The 19,317-nt window shown below is 37.7% G+C and overlaps 1 protein-coding gene across 2 annotated transcripts in view; it reads right to left on the reverse strand.

Moving 5' to 3' along the window:
- tafa3a (TAFA chemokine like family member 3a) overlaps positions 1-18,629 on the reverse strand; it is an 88,149-nt gene extending 69,520 nt beyond the window's left edge. Inside the window, exon 1 of one of the 2 annotated variants that reach the window (XM_079629598.1) lies at positions 18,162-18,622. The gene's annotated coding sequence lies outside the window, so the exon portion shown is untranslated. Of the gene's footprint in view, positions 1-18,161 lie in introns of both variants that reach the window. The other variant, XM_079629597.1, reaches the window with a different exon arrangement.
- Positions 18,630-19,317: the final 688 nt, after the last annotated feature.

Below are 19,317 nucleotides of genomic sequence, written 5' to 3' on the forward strand. Positions count from 1 at the left end.
GGCTCCATTCCAACTAGCGAATTGCTTCGATCTTGAGTCCTGACAATCTAGTCTTATCTCTACGTATTCACATATACATATGAGAGAAAACGGCTTGATCAAAAGGCCCAAAGCTGCCCTTGAGCCAAGTCCAAGTTGTGGGTGGGGTTTGAGATGGGGGGGGGGGGGGGTTGAGATAACAAAAGTGAATATTCCGATATCTGTTTCATATTCTTTGTCATAGATCAAGGCCAAGACAAGGCGGCGTGGAATGAATTTATGATCAGAGACCTCCTTTGAAGTTCTCGCTGTTCTTTCAAAGAATTGTCTGACGATGAGTAACTTGAAGACTTTCTATGTTAGGTCAGAAGAAAGTGCCCTAGCAGGTGGTGGAAAAAGGAGAGAAAAAGAGAGTGAAATCTTTCCTCTGTCGATCTTTCGATCTCTGCTCTGCCAGCTTATTTATTAGACATGAGAGGGTCAAAAACTGCCAGGGGCGCCCATTTCAATCTGTCAACTCTTCACGCTGCAGTTTACACCCGGGGACTCCCGCCCCCAGCCCTGCCTGACAAGCGCAAATACGTGGAAACCTTTCACATAATTGTGTGCTTTATTGTCTCGTATTACCCTAATTACAATCAGAGAGGGGTCGTTTCTGCCCAGACAAAGAAATAACAAGCATCAGAGAAAAATAACAACCGATTTGCCGTAGCCTATAATTGCGATTTTCAGCCCCAAATTGTAGCCTAATGATTACAGGCGTGGGGCGGACCTGGCAGAGGTTGCTGGGATGCATGAATACTGCTTGAGCAAGAGAGAGAGAGATAGAGAGGGATGACGTAAAAAGTGCAGAGCAAATTAACAGAGAAAAGAAAGTGCAGTCTCTTCAACTATAGGCTGATTTCAGTGTATCGATTTCTTTCCTTTTTTTTACAATCATGATCATTTCCATCAATTGTGCCATTAATATAGTTTTTTTTAAAGTCACTTGGTAAGACAACAGTAGCAAGATAGATAAATAGATGGATGGATGGATGGATGGATGGATGGATGGATGGATGGATGATAGATAGATAGATAGATAGATAGATAGATAGATAGATAGATAGATAGATAGATAGATAGATAGATAGATAGATAGATAGATAGATAGATAGATAGATGGATGGATGGATGGATGGATGGATGGATTGATGGATGGATGGATTGATGGATGACAGATAGATAGATAGATAGATAGATAGATAGATAGATAGATAGATAGATAGATAGATAGATAGATGATAGATAGATAGATAGATAGATAGATAGATAGATAGATAGATAGATAGTTTTTTCTGTGTATTTAGGATAATTCTGTGTATTTAGGATAATTCTGTGTATTTAGGATAATTCTGTGTATTTAGATACATAAAATGCAAGTTATCAAATTAGCCTCAGCAAGACCATTTTCCCCTGAAAATGTATAAAATGTAATTAATGGTGATATGACATTCATAAGAAATGGCAAAAACGACAGAATTCCCCTGTCTATACTGTTGGATATGTTAGCATACAAAATTAGGGAAGAGCTTGAAAAGTGTTTTGAGAAAATTGATTTTCCACAGGGCAAAAGTTCCCATAGTTTAAGCCAAATTACAACTTTTTCTGTTCCTTCACAACACAACGCTTTATCTGAAAGCGCAAAGCCAAACCAAACGTTAAGAGCTGTTGAGAACTGACAGTAAAGGCCTCAGGACGTTCTGCGGCATTGGAGATAATGGAGATTTGGGAAAACAGAAAGGAGAAGGAATAAGGGCTGCCAAACGCCGACACGCTACAACAAACGTGGCATGGGTGTGTGGCAGGAGCGGGAACCCACAGAAGGGGAGGGCAAGTGGGACGCCTCTGAGGCCAGTTCCAGCACTGCCACGATTATGCTGTCAGGAACGTGGGCGGTACATCCGTGACTTGTAATGGTGGAGCACAACTCTACAGCGTTTGCCATTTGCAAACACCTCATGTCTCAATTATATGTTGTGCTCATTGTAAACAAATGAGATAGTTATTACAAACATGTCCTGTTTAATTACATACAATGAATGACGCAGTAAATCAGTTGTCTGTATTTATAGGAACTTCTACAGGTATTTTAAGGACAAAATCCTCATACAACCCAAATGTTCTTGTCAGATACTGATCCTAATGGTTGTTGTGCTTAACTCCTCAGGCTAAAATTTGACAATAGAGGTGAAAAGTATAACAAAAACATGGTGAGTAATTTCATATCAAGGGAATAGTGTAGTATTACGAAGTATTACTGGAGAAGCAGTCAAGCAGCAGATGTCAGCAGGAGTAGCGTGTAAGTGTATTGGTTTCTTGTTTCATTTGTTTTTAGTGTGCAATAGCGTAGCCCTTGTGTTTTGTTAAATGTAAGGCATGTCCAACACCAGGTAAAGTGGGGTTGTCAAAAGTGAAAGTAAGGCATTTTTATAATGTTACAAAAGATCTCTATTTCAAATCAATGCTGTTCTTTTCTATTCATCAAAGAATAAAAAAAAAATGCATTATGGTTTCCACAAAAATATTAAGCAGCACAATTGCTTTCAACATTGGTTATAATTAAAAAATGTTCGTGAGCACTAAATCAGCATATTAGAATGATTTCAGAAGGATCATGTGAAACTGAAAACTGAAGTAATGATGCTAAAAATTCAGTTTTGCCATCCCAGAAGTATTTTTTTCTCTCTTGATTTGAATAGACCTTAATAAGTTCTTTACAGTTTAATTAACAAAACTTCTGTAGTTCTCACCCTGGCTTTGAGATAAATAATAAGGCAGAAAGCCACACTGCTGTTAGACCAAGTGACTGAAACAATGTGGCTGTACCAGAAATATAAATAAATTCCAAGCGCATCCCGATTTGTCCGTCTGTGCTTTCCAAACTTGTAAGTGAAAGTAAACTAATGAGCGGTCGATCTGAAATCAGGTAGGCACGGCAAAATTGAAAAAGTCACGCTAAGCTGTTCATCAAAATTTCAGCCTGGGACGATATTTTTCTGCACAGCCCTGCTATATTGAGAGAGCTTATGGTAATATGGTTTGCTTTGAGAGTGGCATATTGAAAATAAGTCCGGTGGGATCGAAAAGAGAGTGTGGAGAGAGGAATATGGCCCTGAGCAATTTCACTGTGTTTACACGGCGCCTCACAACAAGACTGCCACATAAACTCAGCCTGATGGAGCCCAGGGCAAGCAGTGGACAAACAGTGACCAGCTCGCGGACTGTAAGAATTATGCTGCCGCCTTCGTGTGCCATCGGAAATATCCTTCCACTTCTGAAGTCGTGATTACGAGTCAAGTGCTTTGTTGTCGGAAAGAACAGGAATCAAACACTGGGTTTATTCTTCCCTTTTTTGGGGAAAATCTTATTAAAGCAAAATGATGTGTAGCGCCCCATTCATTGACCACAATATAAACATTCACAGCGCTGTCTAGAGAATCAGCTTGCTGGCGATTCTGGAATTTTGGTCAATATAGGCTATTTTTGCTCTACAATACGCTTCAAATGATTATTCATATATGTAAATATGCATTACTTTAATGATATGACAAGGCGATGTAGCTGTTGTGAAATAACTAATAAAGCATACCCGTCACAGCAGCAATCGTTCTCCTCCGTCATGTTTATCGTTTATGGCACGCTCAACTCAGGAACTCGGGTCTCAAAATTATACCCGAGATTCCCAATGGTACATACAACATGAGAGGGCGATCATGTCCTATTTTAAATAGGAAACTCATATTTATGTTAATTCCGATGAAGGCAGCATTACACTCGGGACTCAGGCAACACACAGATGTCACTGCAGTAAAACACAACTACCGTAACACAATTACATTTGGTGTATTTGCAAGTATACAAAAACAAGAGGTAGAGATATAAATAGTAAAATATACGAATGAGATCTCTTTATGAGATCAGAGCAACGAGATTAATGGAGACTTGAGAAAAAGACTCGTGTGTAATCTCATGTGTCTCTTTTAGAGTTTATGGGGAAAACAATGACAAACTGCTCAGATTAGCAAATATAACAAAGTGTGCAAGGAAAACGTAGAATATTCCAACAAAAATAATCTTAACTGTGCTACTGGTTGAAATCAATTCATTTCATAGCTCTCTACTAAGTCTCATTCTGTCTGTTTTTATTTCTATTTTATCTGTTCACCCAAAGTGTGTGCACATAAAGCCATCTCAGTACTAAATTGAGTACAGTCAAATACACACAAAACAATGTTAAAATGCAAGTCTTGAGTTGATGAGTATTCATGTACTATATGTTTTAAGTGATAGTATAACCGTTGGAAAAATTCCATGCGTAACATTATAATGGATCCATGCGTCAGGTCTTAAAGTGACAGCAGCCTAATATACCTGCTGCCAAATTGTGAGATATTCAAAATATCTATATGGCAGAGTTTCCCCAAGATATGTCACAATTGTGGCCAGTGAAAATGCTGAGTGACTAGTAACTTTGGAAAATCACTAGCCACAGAAAAAAGTTCATGTCAAGCCCTGATTATAATATATAAGAGATTATTCTATTCAGCAAAGATGCATTGTATTGTTCAAAAGTGACAGTAAAGGATTTGAAATGATTCAAAATATGTCTATTTCAAATAAATGCAGTTATTTTGAACTTCGATTCATCAAAGAATCCTAAAACGAAAAAGTTTCCTCAAAATATTCATCAGCACAACTGTTTACAGAATTGATAATAATAAGAAATGTATTTTAGCACCAAATTATTACAATGATTTCTGAAGGACCATGTGACATTTTAAAATATATTAAAATGGGGGGAAATGTAAATATTTTACAATATCACTGTTTTTAATGTATTTTGGTCAAATGAATGCAGCCTTGGTGAGCATAAGAGACTTCTTTCAAAAGCATACTGTAAAAAAAATGTTTTATCGACAATTGTCTCACTTTTTTATCTCTTTTAAGAAACAAAAAGTTGATACTTGAGTGAAACATAACTGAGATCTCATGAGCTATGAAAAAGCAACCGTTGAGCAATAACATTTTCCTTTGGGGACATAAGGAGTTAGAGAGAAAAGAAACAAATGAGAGCAATCGAGACCCGGTGGCCAGAGAGAAAGAAGGAGACTGAGAGAGATGTGTTTCCTGTTTTAATCTCAAAGGAACACACCGTGCAGGATGTGGGGATGTTCTCGCTCCGATGGGAGGCGGGATGGCACGCCGACGACTCCAAGGCAACCAATTTGTTTGTTTATTGTCTTGGTGTTTTGTCGCGGTCACAGTTCATTGCAGTCTGCCTCCACTCCAGCACGCTCTTTTAAATGGCATCTATAAAACATGCGGCCTCTGTCGCCCGTCTTCCTCATCCCTCTCTCATGCGCTGTCGTTTTTGTATCCCCCTTTCTTTATCCGTCCCTTTATCCCTTCTCTCTCATTCCCTCCTTCTGTTTCTTCCAGTATCTCGTTCCCTCTCTCTCTCTCTCTCTTTGTCTCTCACTCCTCACATCAGTCAGGCATTATGTGGTGGCACAGAAGCTTCCAGGATGCCCACTCACATTCTCTGCGCTCACAAAGCCGCCCTGCTCTCTGCTAAATCCAATCACACATGGAGCCGCATTCAAGAAAGAGCACATCGGCACAGGGAAGAATCACTTGCAAAATATCCGCAAGGTTACGCTGTTGCATAATCAAGGTTATGCAATTTTAGACTAATGATTCCCAACTAGCTGCTTAAGTGGTGAACAACTAAGTTCAGTTTAATGGATTTTCCCTCTAAAAACAATTTAAAGGTGAAGTAACTTCTGCACCACTAGAGTCACCAAACGGAATTGCAAAACAATGTCTGTTTTCGAATTGGTTTCCGGATCATTTCACCTGTTTTCTTATTGGTCGGACAAAAAGAAAAAGTTCCGCCCCCAAACTCACATCATTGGATGAGTTGGTTGCTATGTCTGGCTGCAAACAGTATGATGAGATATCATAGACCTATGGTCAGTGCTTGGTAGATTACTTAAAAATTGTAGTCTGTTACTGATTACAAATTATATGAAAAAAATTGCAGTTAGTAACGTAATCCATTACATTACACATTTAAGATAATATAATTGACTGTCTAAAATATAAAATCATGGGATTAATCACAATGATTTTCTATACACTCAAAAAAAAAATGTTGGGTTGTTTTCACCCAATTTTGGGTCAAATATGGACAAACCCAAACGTTGGGTTAAAAATGTAATTAAAAAAATTACCCCAACAGCTGGGTTTGTCTATATTTGACCCAAAGTTGGGTTGAAACAAACCAGCATTTTTTAGTGTAGACAGACATAGATATGGTTTATACATCTAACATAACATTACAATAGTGGGTGGGGGGGAAATCATTTTGGGAACATTAGACATCTTTAGAATAATATGATTTTTATCACATTAATGCCAAACTAAACATTACATTAGATTAATAATAATTAGGTGCATTTATTGCCAGCCATATTCATTTTGTTTCAGTTGTCTTCAAAATATAACTATTATTAAGTTTAACAAATATGCACTACCATTCAAACGTTTGGGGTCTGTAAGATTTTTATGCTGTCCAAGCATTTATATGATCAGAAATATGGTAAAAGAGTAATATTGTGAAATATTATTACAATTTATAAGTAAACTTTTAAAATTGTAATTCTATTTTTATGTATTTTAAAATTATATTTTTTACACAAAAGTTCCTGTGATGCAAAGCTGAATTTCCAGCAACATTACTCCAGTCTTCAGTGTCACATGATCCTCGATCAGTCTAATCTGCTGATTTTCTGCTTAAGAACCATTTCTTATTATTATCACTGTTGGAAACACTTTTTTTGTGGAAATGGTGATACATTTTTGAATGATTCTTTGATGAATAGAAGGTTCAGAAGAACAGCATTTATTTGAAACAGAAATCTTTTGTAACATTATACAGTAAATGTCTTCACCGTCACGTTTGATCAACTGAATGCATCCTTGCTGAATAAAAGTGTTCATTTGCCCATCATTAGGACCAGCATCATCTTCTCTTCCTCTTGGTCTGTGCTGTTACTTGACTGTTTATTGTTATTTTATAGAGGCTTTGTCATTGTTCTTGCACACACACACAGTGAGATAAGCCACGGCTCCTATGAGCCATCACAGCTTTCTCAATTGGCTACGCAACTGAGCTTTGGACACATTACGTGGAGTGTGACATCCATCTCAATGTGTGCTGTAGCTGCTATATTTGCAGATTCAATGCTCTGCAGTGGCTCTGAATTGGTAATTCAAGCATGCTGTTTTGAGACTGCTTTAGTACTTTTAATTACAAACCCAAAGATTAAGATTCGATGGAGGAAAAATCCCCAATGCTGCTTCATTATCCGTGCTAGCTCTGCAAGAATGTAAAAACCAGGTGGATGCGCTAAAACGAATGAAAACAAGCTAAGTGAAGACAGTAAATGGGAAGACTGGGGCTTGTTGTTATGGGCATGTTGTCATACCAGCTAACAAGGAATGATCTCAGAACCTTGAATAACGTTAATAACGTTGGTCTTTAATAACGTTTGGCATATAACCAAGAAAAACTGGACGTTCATTAAAAATAATGTTTTTATAACTTAATGGGAAAATTACCCTTGTGAAAAAAATCCAAACCAAAGTGTATTTAAAATGCATTTAAACTGTGAAATGAACAATATGTATTAAATAGGCAATAATAATTGGTTCAAATAAAGTATCAAAAGTAATCATATGGTTTTATTGAACATCCCATCTAACCCAACACGTTGCACGAGATCATGCGCTAGAGAACATAAAGCACTGGTCTTTTGACTAAAAAGCTTGTTACAATGTCCCTGTGTTTCATCCGTTCCTTGCTAACAGAGACCAGACCGGCTGCATGATTTCAATTTGACACAGCAACAGTGTGATTGCACCGAGCGAGCCGAGCCTCATTTCTGAGGCAGGAAGACAAAGGCAAATCTATCTCGCATCGGTTGCAGTTCCCTCTCACAAGCATGCAAAGCAATATCTCTCCAAATTACAGCCTCTAGAATTCAACAGGCTAAAGGCCGAGGACACGACTAGAGCGTTCTGTTCCCCAGGAAACAAAACCGTCTGGACGGCCCTCTCGCACTTCTGCCTCGTCTCTGCAATAAATCACCTGCCGGCTCATCTCATGCATGTGTAGTGATCTTAAACACCCCTCCCTCCCTCCAAACAATGATGATCTATGATCGCTCGGTGTGGCTGGAAATATAAGTTGGATCAATATAGAAGATGCAGAGACGTTCTCAACTGGTTTCACTTCAGGACCATGATTGTACATTAGACATCAGGAGGTAGAAAGAGCCAAGTAAACAAAAAAATCATTAAAATAACATGTAAAATGTCATAATATAAACATGAATTCTGCATTTTGTTGGACATACGAAACAGATAAAATGTCCAGAACTGGATACAACCCATATCAAGAGGCAATGGATGGAAAATATTATTTATTATTGAAAATATTATATATATACTGTATGTATATATATATATATAGCAAAACAATATACAATTACAATATGATAAATTAATAGTTATATATTATTTACCAACCAATTACATTTTGGAAAAAAATGTAATTTGGTTATATATATATGGTTCCTATATATATGTTCCTATATATATATATATATATATATATATATAATAAATATTATTAATAATAATTTTATGATAAAATATGAATAATAATTATGAATTAATTATAATAATAATAAATAAAATATATATGAATATAATTAATACTGATATAATAGAATATGAATCATAATTATTATATTATATAGCCTAATATGTTACATATAATTAAGAAATATAATTATATATATATATTATAACATGAATATAATTAATACTAATACTGTAATTAAATATTAATATTAAAATAATTACAAGTATTAATACAATTATTAATAACATATTAATAATTAGCATGTATATATATATATGAATACAATTAATAATAATATTATTATAAAATATTAATAATAATTGATTAATATAATTAGTAGTAGTCCTACATATAATTATATATATATATATGTTATACAATGAACATAATTAATCATATTAATTCCAAATAATATGCATATAAAAAACTATTCTAAATCAATGTTAATATATATTTATTGATATAGGTTGGTCAATAAATACTACAATAAATACTACTAAGTATATTTTCATTATTTTAAGAATATAGAGTGCTATTTTTTTTTAACCAAAAAGTGTTTACAGAGTATTAGCAGTAGTAGTAGCAGTAGTATTAGTAATATAATTTGGATTATATATAATTTAAATATATATACAGTATATATATAAATATACAGTATATTCATAAATATTGTAATTTGCATTTAGACCTGCAAGACATTTCTGGTTTGCGAACCACCACTTGAGAACCACTGAATGTAGGAAACAAAAAGGCATCTAGACACCACACCACCTGCTTACCAGAAGCTTCTATTCCTGAAATCATTGTGCAATAGCAGAAGTGATTCATGCACCTGCTTCTTACACATACGTACACTCGCAGAGGAAAACTAAATGTGATCAAGATATGCTTCATGTGTAGTTCACAGATCCATTAGTCTTGTTCTAATGTTCCTGACCTTAAAAGCAAATGTTAAGTCCTGTATAATTGCTAGCGCAAATGTCTGTATAGAAAAGTATCTTGTCATCCTATTACTGCTAACGATTGCCGCATTGACCTGCCTTAGAGGAAGTCTGAGAGCTCTTCCTACGTGCTAGACCGCCATCTATCTATATCTCACAGATCAGAAGGTCACACGCTCTCAAACGGATAGTACCTGAGCTTGACCACGGCTACAAACGAGAAATATCTGTTCAAATCTAACTGGCCTTTACGATCTTGTCAGATGAAGTGCTTAGAAAAGCACTCTTCATAAAAATGCTGTCATTTTCAGTTTAGGATATCACGTTCATTAGTGGGAAAACAACATTGTTCTTTGTAAGAGGAAGGAGACATGCCGGGGATTATTTTCATCTTGTCAAGAGCAATATTCTGAAAAATATGAAAGCTACTTTTGCTGCAACCTCTAGTTAAGGAATGGTTCCCGTAAAGATAAAATGTCTGTCATCATCAAACATAGAATGACACTTCTTGATGTTCAAGTTTTGCATGAATGAAGGAGTGAATGAGATTTGAAAAAGATTTTCAGAGAATGCGATCTCGACTTGTGATGCAGATCGAATCGTAATCGCACTGTGTTTGTTCGTTCGTTGGCCAGAGGAGAACTGGCTCTCCGGCTGATCCTGGTTTCTCCCAAGGATTCTTTCTCCATTCTGTCTTCTAATGGAGTTTGGGTTTCTTGCAACTGACGCCTCTGGTTTTCTTAGTTGGGGAGACTTAATATTCAACAGCATTATTGATCTGACTGTACGGACGCTGAGAACTGAACTGAGCCATGGACGACGACATAACTGCTTTATAGATCAAATTAATTTAATAATTGATGATCTTTACAACTGAACTAAATCAACTGACTTCAGCTGAACATTTTCCTGTTATCACTGTAAAGCTGCTTTGAAACAATCTATATTGTATAAGGCACTATATAAGTAAAGGTGACTTGACTTGAATAATAGCTAACATTTTGGTATTTTCCTCAAAATATGGCTTCAGAAGATTTCAAATCTAGTCATATTTTATAGGGTACTTTGTTGCACTGTAAAAACAAAAAAACAAAACATTGAATATATTTTACAAGGAAATATTATTCCACCCTTTGCCAATTAATTCATTGTGTTGCTGTTCTAATTATTTGTGAAATTTATTAGCAATTTCTGAGTGAAAATTGTTTCAAAGTAGATGCATGGAAATAAGCATTGTGCAAAAGATCTTTTGAGTTCACACAGGTTTTGAATCAATGACATGATGCTGGGTAAATAATGAATTTTGAATTCTGAAGTTTCACGATTTCTATTTATGAGTGAAACATTTCTTTAATAATCGGATTAATCAGAATCAGAAAGAGCAATACATTTTTCTTGGGCCTTGTTTGATAACAAACTCTCTCAGTGGCGCTGCAGAAAATGATCTGAAACGCCAATATGTGGGTGAAAGCGAGCGTCTGTTTCTGTAATGCACTGTGATCTGTCATCAGACTGTCAAATGATGCTCTGAGATGCGAGACAGATTGCGATGCTGTGACCTTTGTTTGCGTGACCCGGAGAGCATAACCAATTTAAGTTGCCCAGCAGACGCATTGACTTTAACAGAGCAGCGCCATGTTTCGCAGTGAAACAAACCGGGGAAAAAAAAAAAATCCGCAGCTGCCCTTTGGTCTGTCTGTCAGCAATTCCCACAAATAACACGGCACAATAAAATCATCGCCCAACAGGCCCACAGGCGTTTTCAAAGGCTGCTGACGGCGATCTATAAAGCACAGTAATGGGTCACTTGTCATGGGGCGTGAAAGGGAAGATCTACGGCGGCTCTCCAGTCGCTCTCCTGGGAGCGCAATTAATCAAGGGCGAATAGTATCAGCATGCAACAAAAGCCGTAAGGTTATTACAGCCGCTGTTCTGCTGGATGAAATGCGATGATAGCGCTAATTGCAAAAAACAGCTGACCGCACACGAGACGCGGAAAGCAAGATGAAGGGCAGATGAAAAGGATGGAGACAAAAGGAGGGGATGTAAAAGGAGGAGAAGTTGTGCGGAGAGTTGGTGAAGTCAGGGCCGGCCCTGCTGACGAGATAAGCAGGGGTGTTCGCTTTCATTTCTGCTGCTCTGCTCTTGTTTTACGGCACGGTTCATTTTCATTTTGACACTTAGGATTTCATTACAGGCTATAAGCGTATAAGCTATGGGTCTTGATTACTAACACTCTGGCTGCATCCGGAATCACAAACTCTCTTGAGTAGGTACTTATTTTGAATAAGTAATTACTTCAAGGCCGCTAAATAAAAGCATGTTCTATGTAGAATGAATGTGTGTAGTATACATGTAATCTGGACGACGTACTACATTCGAAACCTACGAATTCACAAAATTAACGGAATGCATAGCTGATATAAAAAATTGGATGACTTGTAATTTCCTACTACTAAATTCAGAAAAAACAGAGATTATAATTATTGGACAAAAAACCTCCACACGAAATAACCTAGAGTACTGTCTAACACTTGATGGCTGCTCTGTTAAGTCTTCGTCGTCGGTTAGGAACCTGGGTGTGCTCTTTGATACCAATCTTTCATTTGAAAGTCATGTGTCTAGTATCTGTAAAACCGCTTTCTTCCATCTTAAAAATATATCTAAATTACGTCATATGCTCTCAATGAATAATGCAGAACAATTAGTTCATGCGTTTATGACCTCAAGGCTAGATTATTGTAATGCTCTACTGGGTGGTTGCCCTGCACGCTTAATAAACAAACTACAGCTAGTTCAAAACGCAGCAGCTCGAGTTCTTACTAGAACCAGGAAGTATGACCATATTAGCCCTGTTCTGTCAACACTGCATTGGCTGCCTATTAAACATCGGATAAATTTTAAAATATTGCTGATCACTTACAAAGCACTAAATGGTTTAGCTCCGCAGTACTTGAGCGAGCTCTTAACGCATTATAGTCCTTCACGCCTACTGCGATCTCAAAATTCCGGCCAGTTAATAATACCTAGAATATCAAAATCGACTGCTGGCGGTAGATCCTTTTCCTACTTAGCACCAAAACTTTGGAACAGTCTTCCTACCATTGTCCGGGAAGCAGACACACTCTGTCAGTTCAAATCTAGACTAAAAACACATCTCTTCAGCCTAGCATACACATAACACATTATAGACTTATATAATTAGGCTGCATAGTTTCGAACAGCCGGGACCGGGAACACTTCCCGTAATCCTGATGTACTTGGTACATCATAAGAAGGACGGCGTCTACGCTAATATTAGTCTCTCTGTCTATCCCGAGGTTTACCGCTGTCCACTGGAACCAGGCCGTATCCAGATCTGATGAAGGACCAGCGCCAGGACACGACGACGACGCCGCTGACCTGAAGTGTCAACCAGTCTCTCCTCCTCTCCACTCTGACTTCAACCAACCGGAACTGGACAAATACTCTGATTCATTCTGAACTTCATACACTGTTCACTCATTGGCCAGAGGAGAACTGGCCCCCGACTGAGCCTGGGTTCTCCCAAGGTTTTTTTCTCCCTTCTGTAACCTGATGGAGTTTTGGTTCCTTGCCGCTGTTGCCTTACCTTCTGGCTTGCTTAGTTGGGGACATTTAATATTCAACAATATTATAGATCTGCCTTAAAGGTGGATGATGATGAAATTATTTTTTGTATTATTTTCATGTTATCACTGTGAAGCTGCTTTGATACAATCTGTATTGTAAAAAGCGCTATATAAATAAAGATGACTTGACTTGACTTGACTTGATTCGTCATTTGCGTTGATTCACCATCCTCTCCCGTGGCCTCATGGGATAGCAAAGTGTCCATCATATGCACACTTCAGAATCTCGCCGGTGTACTTTTTACCAACTCTTTTATGAGTATTGTAAATTCGGACATACTTCTTTTGCCACATACTGTTTTTCGCCTACTAGAAGTTTGTGATTTTCGAATGCAGCCATCTCAGTGAACCCATGACACATGGTTTTACCTGATGTTGGATCAGTTTTATAAAGTCGTAAACATTTGTAATGACACATTTGTATAATAAAAAAGGAAGAGCAGTAGTTAATTGTCACTTAGTGGACTGACTAGCCAAAATGCAAAAACAAGCCCTAGAAATGAATAAAATAACACATACAGTATTATACAGACACTTCATATTTAATGGTATTTGATGATTTTTAGATTCCATTTAATAGATTAAAGGGAAATGTTTTCCAGAAACATTTTGCTGGTTGAAACTCACTTCACGTCCAGAGACAAATCAATAATAGAACTAGAAGTGGTCTAAATATTGAAAATTTGCATATATCTTCTTTGGAAGACCAAAACATTTTCATCCAATCACTCCATTTGTCCTGAATGCAATGACAGAATGGCTTACCTGTCAACCTATGTGTTTAGCAACCTGCTCAACATCAGTGTGTTCCATTACGAGTCAGTGCAGAGTTGTAGACAGACAGTCACGAGTGCCGAAAACAAACAACAGCTTCTTTTTACAGTTCCTCCTGAACCAAAACAACGAGCTCATGCTGCGTTCACGCCATGTCGTTACTACGGTAATTAAGAGATGACAACCCATGATGTTGAACTCAGAACTATTCAAGTTCTCAATGCATTTCAATGGTAACACTAGAAACGGCACAATGAATCTGCAGCAGTCAGCTGATAAGTCAGAGCTCTCTAAGTTGTTTATGTTCATTATTATTGTAATGTTTTGTGCTTTGAGACATGATGTAGCAGTTTGCTCCCTGCATACGCGTTCATGTTTTGGAGGAGGAGTGGCTTTGGAGACGCTCTGAAGGGAGGGTGTAGAGGTCTGCACGGAGCACCCTAGACCCGAGGGTCCCGTACGGGTCCGGGTCTATGTTTTAAATTGTCAGCCGGGTCCGGGTCTGGTCCCCATCTATTACTTTGGGTCCCGGGTCTGTTTAACATTGTGTGTACCCGAGTCGATTGTGTGTTTTTTGTAACTTGCAACAAGCAATCGTTATTATAGTTCAAAAGAGCAAAAAAGTTATTGTGCGAGTTAACTCGAGTCGAGATGCAAATCCCCAACGTTGCATTTGTCATACGTCACCGTGACAGCAAGTGGACTTTTGAAGCTGAAATAATGAGTGGATTGAGCTTGGAATAACGAGAGGAATAACATGGATAGAACTTTAGTCAGAGGATTGTAATGCATCACAATCAGTCTGGTATAAAGAAGGGAGACGACGGCTAACGTTACTAAAATTAGGTAAGACAAAAAGTTGTATTTTTCGCAACTGGTTTATTGACTTGTTTAGCAATTTAATGTGGAATATGTGACAGTCGGGTCTGTGTCTTCCCGCCGGGTTCGGGTCCAGCTTTCAAATTTCTCGGATCTGCACGGGTCCAGGTCGGTTCCGTGTAGCACATTACGGGTCTCTTCGGGTTCGGGTATGAATTTTTTAACCCGTGTAGACCTCTAGGAGGTGGGATCTCATGTTTTCAAAGCTAGCTATTGCTAGCCTCTCCGAAATTGCTTACCCTACCTTTAACCTAATTGCTTTGTAAAAGGTGTTTTTATGTATGTTTGGGCTGGCTTTTCATGGCATTTACGCTGTTTTGACCAGCAGGTGTCCCTAGCGTGTGGTGTTTCAATGGCTTTGAAACAGTGAATCAAAGCAAATGGTTTAATTGATTCAGAGTTTTAAAAAGCTTCGTTTCTCCCATCACTACTGAAACCAAAGGTAGCTGCTTACTTGCCTGATCAGTGATTTAACAGACAGTGTCGTTTATTTGTTGACACCTCTTAAATGACTTTAAGAAAACCAGGATGAGTAAATGATTACATTTTCATTTTTGAGTAAAAATGTTAATTCCTTTAAGTGGGAGTCGTGGGTGTGTCAGTTAAAGAGTCATGTGGAAGCGAATTGCTATTGGTAATAATTAAGTTGTCATTTGGAAATGTTGGCTGCGTCTGAAAGCTTAAATGACTCTGCTGGAGGTACCTCACAAAACGTATACAGCGTAACGGTTTAATAATCTACAAAGAATTGGTGATAACAAAGCAAATACTTAATTACTTCAATAGAAATTTCTTGCTGGAAATGAAAAAGTTGGTCACACAAACTGACCACCAACTGCAACTTTCAGGCGCCATATTTATTTTTCCGCTCAACTATCATGGAATCGAGCACGCAGGATTGTGGGATACCATAGGCAGCGCATGATACATCTTCAAAAATGAATCAGATGAAAGTATCTCAGGATGTGTAGACAAAATGTGTTACCAACACTGGATTCGGACGTGCCTCGTTGCCTTCTCCGTATCCGTCCTGCAGAGGCAGCATTTTTCAGCTTTCAGACACAGCCGCTGCTGTACTATTTAAATCTCTACGCATTTTGTGCACTGTTGATGAATAATAGTGAAAAGGCCTGCCAGAAAAACTACTCATTTAGCCAGTTCATGAGGAACATTCATGACTAAACTTAATTTCTCATCATTCTCTGTCGGCGGCATGTGAATAATAAAGTACACAGATAAAACACTTACACTCCTGTTGTGCAACCTTTGCTGTTTACTTTGATGCAATAGCGCTAAAAGGCTTCCTAAAAGCCTTTCTTTGTCAGGATGTGAAAAGAGCTCAAGTTATATGAAAGTGCGTAACTGTGTCCATTTACTTCCAAACAATATCACTTAAATGAACCAAATCACTTGTGGATCATCCGATGCATCAAATCACGTATCAGAATTACGACTTCAGAACTTGAAATTTCTCAGAAGGCTTTGAATTCTGATGATCTATAGAACAAAAGTAAATGAGCTTTAGGCAACCATGTGAATATTTAAAAACATCAATGCAAGCTGAAAAAATGGCATTCATAAATTAATTTACTTTTTAACGGCTCCGCCAGATGCCTTCTTTGAACTAACCACTGAACTGTATATTTAAGGAATCATTGTTAGTGAAGTAGACGTGTGTGTGTGTGTGTGTGTGTGTGTGTGTGTGTGTGTGTGTGTGTGTGTGTGTGTGTGTGTGTGTGTGTGTGTGTGTGTGTGTGTGTGTGTGTGTGTGTGTGTGTGTGTGTGTGTGTAATAATGACTTTAAAAACCACTAGATGGAGCAATTTCAGTAAATATGATGTTAAAAAATCAACATGAAACAATTGCTGTGTTTCAAATGTGATAAATTCTGAAGGGCACTTCGGAGTGAGAACAATCATGGCCAGCATATTGAAGTGCTCAAAACTGGCCACTTCAATGGCAACCTTCACAACTGAGGATTTCGAAGGGAACTACTGATGGACACTTCGCTCCCATGATGCTTTGAGCAGGCAAGCATGCAGCGTACACAAGTATGCAACCACTGCGCCTCCAAGATGACGCAGAAGTGCGTTCCAAGGAACAGTTTTTTTGGTCCCCTATATAGGCTTCATCCCTTCGAAGCTCTCATTTTTTAAAGGTAAACCCTTCGATTAGGGCATAGGGATGAGCCCTTCGGAATGGGACACATTGAATGTTCGAAAAGCATTTTACTTCAGTATGTGACATACATCCCGGAAACAACCCATGCATTTAGTAGCTTACACATTTGTGGGTAAGTACACTGAAAGTGCACATACTGTAAAATAGTGTAACCCAAAAAGTGTAGGAGGGATTGGATTGGATGGTTTTTAAGGGAAGAAGTTAAGGAATGTCAGCCAAACTTTGCGGTTCCAACATGGATTATTTCCTACAGCACAGCCTGATAATGATAAGGCAGCATTTTGAAGATTTCGAACACAGTCATTGAATTTCTTTGCAAAGGTGCACCTGTACTCTGGCCTGCAGCACAGATGCTGACTGACTGTATTAATACTTGTTCAGTAATTATGGGTTATGTGACATTGATCTGCAACCCCGACAACAATCAGCAATGATTCAGATCCAAACAAGCCGATTTCACTTTCAAACCCACCAGCACAGAGGATTTCGCATCGGTCGGCTCGGCTGTGTGTTCCTCGTGTGTTCCACCATATGTCCAACTTTAGTGGTCACCATCATCTCTCTATTGTTATTAACTACCCAATCCATCGACATCATATCATCATCATCAGCATGGTATTCTCACTACCATTACCACCTTCATATCACCAGCTCTATATCATTTGTTAATCAAAATTCCACACAGTTATGAAATAAATAGCTACATAGCAAATCTGCATCAATACACTTTAAATCAGGAATAGAATAGCTGCCAATTATGTTCGTGTGTTTGTGTGTGTGTGTGTGTGTGTGTGTGTGTGTGTGTGTGTGTGTGTGTGTGTGTTGTTTTTATTATTTGTTTAATTTGAAACTAAAATGATAACAATATATTCAAATTAAATAAACAATTATTATAAAATCTCATACCATTTCCAACATATGCTCCGTCAGTAGCCAAACTCAGATGTGCAACGCATCTTTCTTATTTCAAAGCTAATTTCTAATATAAAATAAACTAGGACTTACCTGTCGTTGAGCCGTCAATAAAAGTGAAGGGATGATAACGGTCTCATTTGCTTTTCATTGTCAGAAGTAAAACCCCAGCAGTGCCAAAGACTGATAACTTCCCTTTGCGCAAAAACGATCCCGAGAAAAGCATCACCTACAGATTCAAACAAGAATGCAAATCAAATTAAAACGATTCCTGCGCCAGTTCAGAAAGTCTCAAATGAGTCCTTCAAACTCCCACTCTCCAAAGTTCCTTCCGATGCGTCTGAACTTTGCGCGCTGGAACGGGTCTGAATAAGCATGGATGATGAGATCTTTAGTTGCAGTTATTATAACGAAGGGTTCGAATATCCATTCTAGGCTTCTCGTGTGGTTGTGAAGTGAGGAGGGCTTTGGGCTGCTGCAGTCATGTGTTCAGGATGGCTGCTCGCTGTGTTGTGTGGAGAGGGATGGTGAGGTGCTCGACTCGCCTCTCAAGTGTTCAGCACTTCAAGCATCCGGAGGAACCCATGGGAGATCGTTCCGTGCGCGCGACCTGCGCTGTGGAGAAATGGCGCCCCCTGGTGGCCACGGACTCGTTACACGTGATAAATGAATGTCATCGCCATTGGATTACAAAATATCAGACCCATTGGCATCTGTATGGAAGCCCATTTCCCCCACATATGACACTTTAATGTCATAATATTGACTGTTTATGTTATAATTTCGGCATTTTATTTATAATTATGATTTTTTTTAAGTCATAATTTTGACTTGTCATATCATAAATTTGACTTAGTATGTCATAATGACTTAGCTTTTGTCCCCTTATGTGGTAGAAATGGGCTTCCATACATTTGTTTACAGGCGTATATTTTCATAATAATTTATTATCAATTATGATAAAAAAATATATTTCTTAAATATATCGAATTTTTGATATAAAAACTCGTAATTATGACATACTAAGTAATAATTATGAGCTAAAAAATCGAAATTGACAGTTATCATTTTTACTTTGTACATATAATTATTACTTATATGTAATAATTTCCACATTTTAATGATTATGACTTTTTAATTCAAAGTTTTGACTTTTTAATGTCATTATTATGATTTAAGTCATAAGTTAGATTTTTTCATCTCATAAATATGACGTAGTATGTACCAGTTTCGACTTTTTATCATAATT

Source organism: Phoxinus phoxinus (assembly GCF_949152265.1).
Source record: "Phoxinus phoxinus genome assembly, chromosome: 11".
NCBI classification, from domain to species: domain Eukaryota; kingdom Metazoa; phylum Chordata; class Actinopteri; order Cypriniformes; family Leuciscidae; genus Phoxinus; species Phoxinus phoxinus.